Here is a 7,305-nt window from a genome sequence, read left to right as displayed (position 1 = left end):
AGGGTAAGCAGGAGGCTTCAGGCTACCCATCTGAAGCGGTGGATGAGGAGAGCAGGTCAAAGTATGTAGCAGACTACAAACTCCACCAGGGTATCCAATTAGACGCAGGCAAAATCGAGGTGAACCCTGCCAAAAGAAAGGTAGCAAAACTGTGCTTAAACAGCTTTTGGGGAAAGTTTGTGCAGCGAATTCATCTGTCTCAGACCACAGTCATCACTAACCCCGATGAGTTTTTCAGCTTCATGTTCTCGAGTAAATACAGGGTTAACTACTTCCACTTCTTCAACACTGAAATGTGTGTAGTGCAGTGGAACAACAGCAAATGTGTCATCTCCCCCCCAAGCAAGGTAAACAATGTGTTTATTGCAGCATTCACCACCGCTTATGCTTCTCAGCAGCATGGAGAAGTTACAGGACAGATTGATTTATATTGACACGGACAATTTGATTTATGTGACAAAAAGTGGTGAAACTCCTCTGGAATTGGGGAATTATCTGGGTGATCTTACTGACGAGCTCGCAGGAGACAGCATTTCGGAGTTTGCATCAACAGGACCCAAGAGTTATGCATATCAAACCAAAAACCAGAAAAAGCTAGTGATACGTGCTAAGGGTATCACTCAGACGCATTAATGCAGCATCAGACAGCATCAAAGGGCTGGTCGAGGGCTACTTACAGGGGTCAACTGAGAGTGTCATTGAAATCCCTCAGCACACGATCAGGAGGGATAAAAAGAGTTTCCTTTTAAGAAATTCTGCATTTGTTAAAAGGTTTCGGTTGGTGTATGACAAGAGATGCCTTTTTTCTGACAGGACAACTCTGCCTTTTGGTTATTAGAGCATAAGAAGAAGAAGAAGAAGAAAGACAAAATTAAAAAATAAAAAAATAAATAAAAAGTCACATGGATTTGCAGGAGGTTGATTTTGATCCTAGATTTAGAGCGCCTTTCTCATGTATGATAATAGGACCCAGTGGTTGTGGAAAAACCTTTTTTGTAAAAAGTGTTTTGCAGAACTGTAACCATGTCATGGATGTTGTTCCAGAAAATATTGTGTGGATTTACACATCTTTTCAGCCAATGTATGCTGAATTGCAGAAGATGAATAAAAATATTAAATTTGTGGAAGGATTGCCTCATTCTTTTGAAGATGAAAACCTGTTTCCTCCTGATCAGAATCATCTGATTATTCTAGACGATGTTATCGTTCAAGCCTCAGATGATGAAAACGTGATGAAGGTCTTTACCCAGTTTCGTCACCATCGTAATATGAGCGTCATGATGTTGACTCAGAATGTTTTTCATCAGGGAAAGTTCAGTCGCACTATTAGTTTGAACTGTAATTATATGGTGTTGTTTAAAAACCCGAGAGATGAACTCCAGCTGAACATACTGGCCCGTCAAATGTTTCCATCTCAAAAGGGTCTCTTCTTGGAGAGTTTTGAAGATGCGACGAGAGAAGCTCATGGATATTTAATCATCGATTTTACGCCTACCTGCCCAGAACATTTCAGACTAAGAACGGGCATACTTCCTCACCAGTGGCCTGCTGTGTATGTGCCCAAAACAAAGTAAGTCATCATGTCTGCACGTATAAAAAGGAATGTACCATTATTCAGAGCTTTGTACCAGGCCACTCCGCAGAAACGTAAAGATATTCTCGCACACTGCTCACCCGACTTTCTTCAGGCTCTGTGTGAGATTGCTCTGAATATTTTAAAAGGTAACATTAAACTATCACCCTCTCAACACCGGAAATTGAAGAAGCAAAGAAAAATCATCAGATTGTTGGGTGATAAAGAAAACGGAATAAAAACTAAACAGCTGGCTCTCAAAAGGCAACGAGGTGGTTTTATTCTCCCCATCTTAACGGCTCTTGCTCCCTTGATCGGTGATCTAGTGGGTGGTAAAATCAGGAGATAATGTCTCTCAGAACATCGCAGAAGATGTTTCTCATTTCACCTCATCAATTCAAGCGTCTGACCCAGTCAGACACGTCCATCAGACAGACGGCGGAGGAGAATTTGGATGCTGAAATGAGAGCGATATTAAACGAGCCCAGTTTGACTTCTTATGAAAAAATCAAGAAATACGATGCGCTTTTGCAGAGGTATTTGACTCTACTCAAGCAAGGTGTAAAAGAACAACAGCGGGTGAGTTTGACGCTGCAGCGTGACACAGAGGTTCCTGAGCATGAGCAGTCCCAAGAAAAACAAGGCCCGGGGCAGGACGAGGCCCCTAAGGATCAGGTTGTTACGGATGTACTGAAAAGCCTACCGAAGCATAACCGTAAAAATGCTGAGTACATTTTGATGAAATTATCCGAAAAAAGTGAGAGTTGGACTTCGCGAGGTGAATTTGTATATAAAGGCAATGTTGTAAAGGGGTCCCACATGATTGACTTGTTGAAAAATCTCATCCTTCCGTTTAAAAAATCTGGAGCATGGCTACCCCAAGGGTGGTCAGACTTTCTACATACCTTGTCAGAGGTAAACATCCCCATATCTTCAGTCATTAACCCTTATGCTCGTGATGAATATAGACGGTTCAAAACAGGGGGTAAATCTATTGAAAATGGGGGTACACCCCCAGCGTTAACCAGAGAAGAACAAGAAGAAGGCAGATAACTCATTCTCCCTACTGGTCGAGATCCGAGCTGGAAGATAAAAATGCTGATGGGAAGTCAAAAAAGTATCTTCGTAAGACGACACTACCACCCCGATGGATTACATTTTCACCATAAACCGTTACAAGAAAATGAAACATGTAGCCTATTTCTTTTATTCAATAAAATATTTATTGATTATATTTTCAAGTCTAGCTTCATTCTCTACTTCACACACTAACATATGATGTCATTACACAAATATTAAATCATAAGAAAAAACAAACAATGGAAAAAAAAAAAGACAATTTAAATTCCATAACAATCCAGAAACATCTCCAAAGAGCATGTTCCGTGAGTATAAAATGTACAACTTTGATTAATGACACATTTCTGATATTTTTTCACAAAGTTAGATACCATTAAATCATTCTTAATCACATCTCCGGTGTATTTCGACAACACTTGCTGCAGTGATAATCCGCACGCTCTATGACATAGATAAAAAATGCAATGGTGACCGCACACAGTGGACAGAGTGTTTTGAAGCTGATTATTATGATACAATATTTTTGAGGATCTGTCTTCTAAAAATGTTACGATGCTTGACGGGTAGAACTCGAAATCCGGAGAGAATCCATAAGAGTCAAAAAAGCTGGATTGACCATTCTCATCCAATGTCAGAGCTAGCCAGTGTTCTCCCGGCATGTGTGAAGGATGTGTATTCACAATAAAGTAGGCCGGCCCTGGGAATTTGTCAGCTAGCAGCGGGAGCTGGTCGGACGGCCATACACCACAAAACAAATCTCCCAGCAGATGATGCAGCAGGTTCTCAATTTCATGATTATTCATGTCTGATTAGATTAATAATAATCCACCAGCACACGCCTCTTTGAATCAATCTCTAAAATAGAGTCATAACGAGCCTAGATGATCAGCGTGGTGGTATGAGGCAACGGGTTTCTGAAACGCATTTCCAGTCTTAAATTCCCACTGGAAACTGGAGATAGAGCATCTGTGTCCTCACCCGGGTTAAGATTAAATGTGAATAGAGAGTATCCTTGATTAAATTCCTGATGTGTTATACTCAGCGGAAGATCTTTTAGATGTCGTCCTGTAGCCGTAAACAAGTTGTAATACTCTCTCACTGAATGACCTTGGTTGAAATTGGGCTGGAAGGCCTTAGCTGGAATTTGTCTGCCATCCTTACACAAAGCTAAATATTCCATATCAAAATGATTAAAGTCAAACGGATTGAGATTGCGTGTTCCTGTAAAAGCGTCATGATCCAGTAATGCAATCACCACATACTTGGGAAAGACGCCTAAGAAAAGATTCTCTTGGTTGCATACCCTTGAAGTTTCAGGGATGGAATATGTTTTTACATTCACACGTGAAAGTGGATAGAGAGCATTTGCTTTCATTAAAGCTGTAGTGTGACCCAGTCGTACAGCTGGAGAGACGGTAACTTTTTTGATGAAAAGAGATGCTCCTAATATCCTGAGTTTGAAAGTAGAGTCTCTTGCGGCCATGAGACAAAAGGCATCGTTGGCTCTTGTAAGTTTAATTTTGAGGTCAACAGAGTTTAAAAGAAGTCTTTCACAGAAAAATATGTCTGCATGCAGGGGGCCCAGGAGATGTACCTCCCTGGAATTTTCCGTAAAGCCTGCTCTGCTGTTAAGACCTTGGTTAGGGCCGTTAGTTGTAACAATAGAGTTCAGAGTCTCTGCAGTGTCTTTATAAAAAAGACCAGAGCTAAACTGGCTTTTTAAAGAATCCTCAGAAAAGTTTAACAATGTCTCAATCATGGCTCTATATGGATGTGTAGCGCTGGATTGTGAAATCAATCGATCTCCGAGAGTGACGTCACACTGACTGAAGATGGTGTTTAACGGGTAGTTGATGAGCCCTACAGGTGCATCATCCGGCAGGTTTGTTCCATCCTCGTTAGTAATTTTCACTCTGAGATGCAACAGCGTATCGTTGAGATCTAGATACTTTTCTCCATCTCCCGGAATGAAAAACTCGATCGGGCCTCCATCGGTGATTGCCGATAAAGGCTGGATCTCGGTGTAAATTTTATCTTCAATGGATAGCTGCGTCATCGGGGCAGAAAATAAGTCCAACTCTGCCAGCGTGCACTCTGATGATTTGTTATGTAAAAGAGCCATTATTTAAATATATTAAAACTTGCGGATGACTTCCTTCCTCTTCGTTTGTCAGCTCCAACTGATCTCCTTTTTCGCGTTTGTCGTTGTTTTTTAACCGTCCTTAAACAATCACCAGGGGGACTTGTTCTGGGGTTTTGGATAAAACCATAATTCCTGAACCTTCTTGACCTTCGGTGTGTGTAGAACCACTCATTTTACTCACGGCTCTACCGATGACATCCGAAGCGATATTTGATGCAGCCGATTTAAGATAGGATTTTGCAATAGCAAATCCCTTTTTAACCGGAGGGGATACGAAGCGGAATAATTTTGAAAATAATGATCCAATTCCGCGTCCGTACATGACCGGGGCCCCATAAAACCCTGGCAGATTACCGCCTGATTGACTTACATAGTAATTTACAAAGCGATTTGGATCACGTCTCAGACTTAGCTGTGCCATGTTCTCTCTTGCCTGCTTGATGCAGTGTTGAAGGACCAGGGTAATATGAATAATAACCAATCAGTCTTAGAGGTTATATATATCTTGTTTATACAAATAAAATGTATCTCAGGCTACGTTGTGATATCACCGGTTTGAAGTGTAGTCTCACGATGATCTTACTATAGACTAAATTTACAGGAACATTTTGGTCCGATTTAATTTCTATATGGATATTTTCAATATGTCTTCTGGAAACTGGAAGGTAGTGGGCGGGGTTAAACGTCAGAGTAACCATATCACTGAAGTCGCCTTGTACTTTGACGGTCCGCAGTAAAGGCGCAAAAGTGTCGCCTACTATTTGCGGGCTGACCACGTCGCTGTAACAGTATAGGTGATAGAAACCAGCCTTTATATCTGCCGGAAAAGGAGCCAGTTTTGGTTCAGATACGTGAATCCATTCCCCTGGTTTCACGCCCATCATATAAGCTAGAGTGTTGAAGAAGCGTATTTCATATGGACCGCTTGCTTGAAATGCAAATCTCCTTTGAACTTTGCTGAATTTAATGCGGATACCCGAGTTCATTTTTTTGAAAAACAGTTCCATCTCTGTCTCGGGTTGAATAACGCTGTTATAGTAGCCACTTCTGATCCTTTGCGTATTGATCTCCACATCGCCAACCTTCCTCCATTCAAAGTAGGCATCATAATCCGGTAAATTATGCCATGTATGAAGGTATGAAATCTCTGCTAATGCAACCATCCATTGGCCTTCTAAATCAATATGCTGAGCTAAATTTACACAGAAACTCGAACTGTTATTATTTTTAAACACTTCCATGCTAGCGTTAGAGGGAAGGGTAATGTAAAAACCGTCATCCTCTGCCTTGCTGTCCATGATGCTGTATGAATCGTTAGGTTTTAGCACACACCTATTTTATACGTTTTGTAGTTCATCAAACTTGATCCAACTGTTGAATTTCTCAGGCCAATTTTTCCAGCGTACAAAAACCTGTTTGACACCCTTGACGGTGCGTTGATTTAATATTTTCTCCACTTGATACATCTTGTCCTTAAATATTTTTACTTTTTGAAGTTCCTCAGCATAAAAAGAACCCTCAATAGGTTCTCCATCCAAATCGTTGAGTTTGTATACAGGAGGAGATCAGGGTATCCGCTCATACACTGTAAACACTTCACCTGTAAAACCTCAAACAAAATGTTCAATATCGTGTTTCTCCATTAGAAGCTTAAATTTCTTGTTAAAAAATTATTTCCCTGCATCAGTCTGAAGGTTTTTTGGGACCTGACTTTCTTTAAAAACTGATCCAAAAGCCTTTAGCACCTCTGTAGTAGTTTTCCTCTTCAAAACACGTACATACGCCCTCTTTGAAAAGATGTCAATGACTGTTAATAAATAATTGTAACCGTCATTTTCCTTGGCCAGAGCTTGCATGTCACAGAGATCAGCTTGGAACTGTCTCAATGGTCTGGTGACAAAAACTCTGTTTCTCGGGAACTTTATTCTTGCAGGTTTATGTAGAGTATAGGTATCTTCTCCCGATAAAAAATCTATAACTTTTTCAACCGCTACCTTCTTCCCCGTTTCATCTTGTATAACCCTCCTCAACCTTTCTAAACCCCCTGAACTTCCCGGATTTGATGGGTTGTAATATACATTTTTCATGATTCTTCTTTCAGACATCCCAGTTTTATGCTCTCTGACGACTACTTGTTAAATAATGAAAAAAACAAACACCTGAGGGTATATTTATACTTCTTTTTTTATTTGGTACCCGTATTTAATAGAGAAACAGAAAAAAAAAAAAAACACATTTAGATAATAAAGATCAATTCACACATTGCAATCTTTAAAAAAACAAAACTGTTATATATGTATACCAGTAGAAAGCTGAGAGAGAATACAGAAAAGACAAAACAAGTCATCAATCATCTGAGATCGGATCGTAGCACTCTGAGACAGAGTTGAGCTGCTTGAGACAGTCATTACCGCTCATCTTATCGTACATATCAGTGATTGCACTATGGAAGCCTTGTACCGATTTCAGTTCATATAAAACCGTCTCTGCAATCGTTTTCACTCTAAGG

The sequence above is a fragment of the Girardinichthys multiradiatus genome, chromosome 7, assembly GCF_021462225.1.
Source record: "Girardinichthys multiradiatus isolate DD_20200921_A chromosome 7, DD_fGirMul_XY1, whole genome shotgun sequence".
Lineage (NCBI taxonomy): Eukaryota > Metazoa > Chordata > Actinopteri > Cyprinodontiformes > Goodeidae > Girardinichthys > Girardinichthys multiradiatus.
This window is presented reverse-complemented; position numbering follows the sequence as displayed.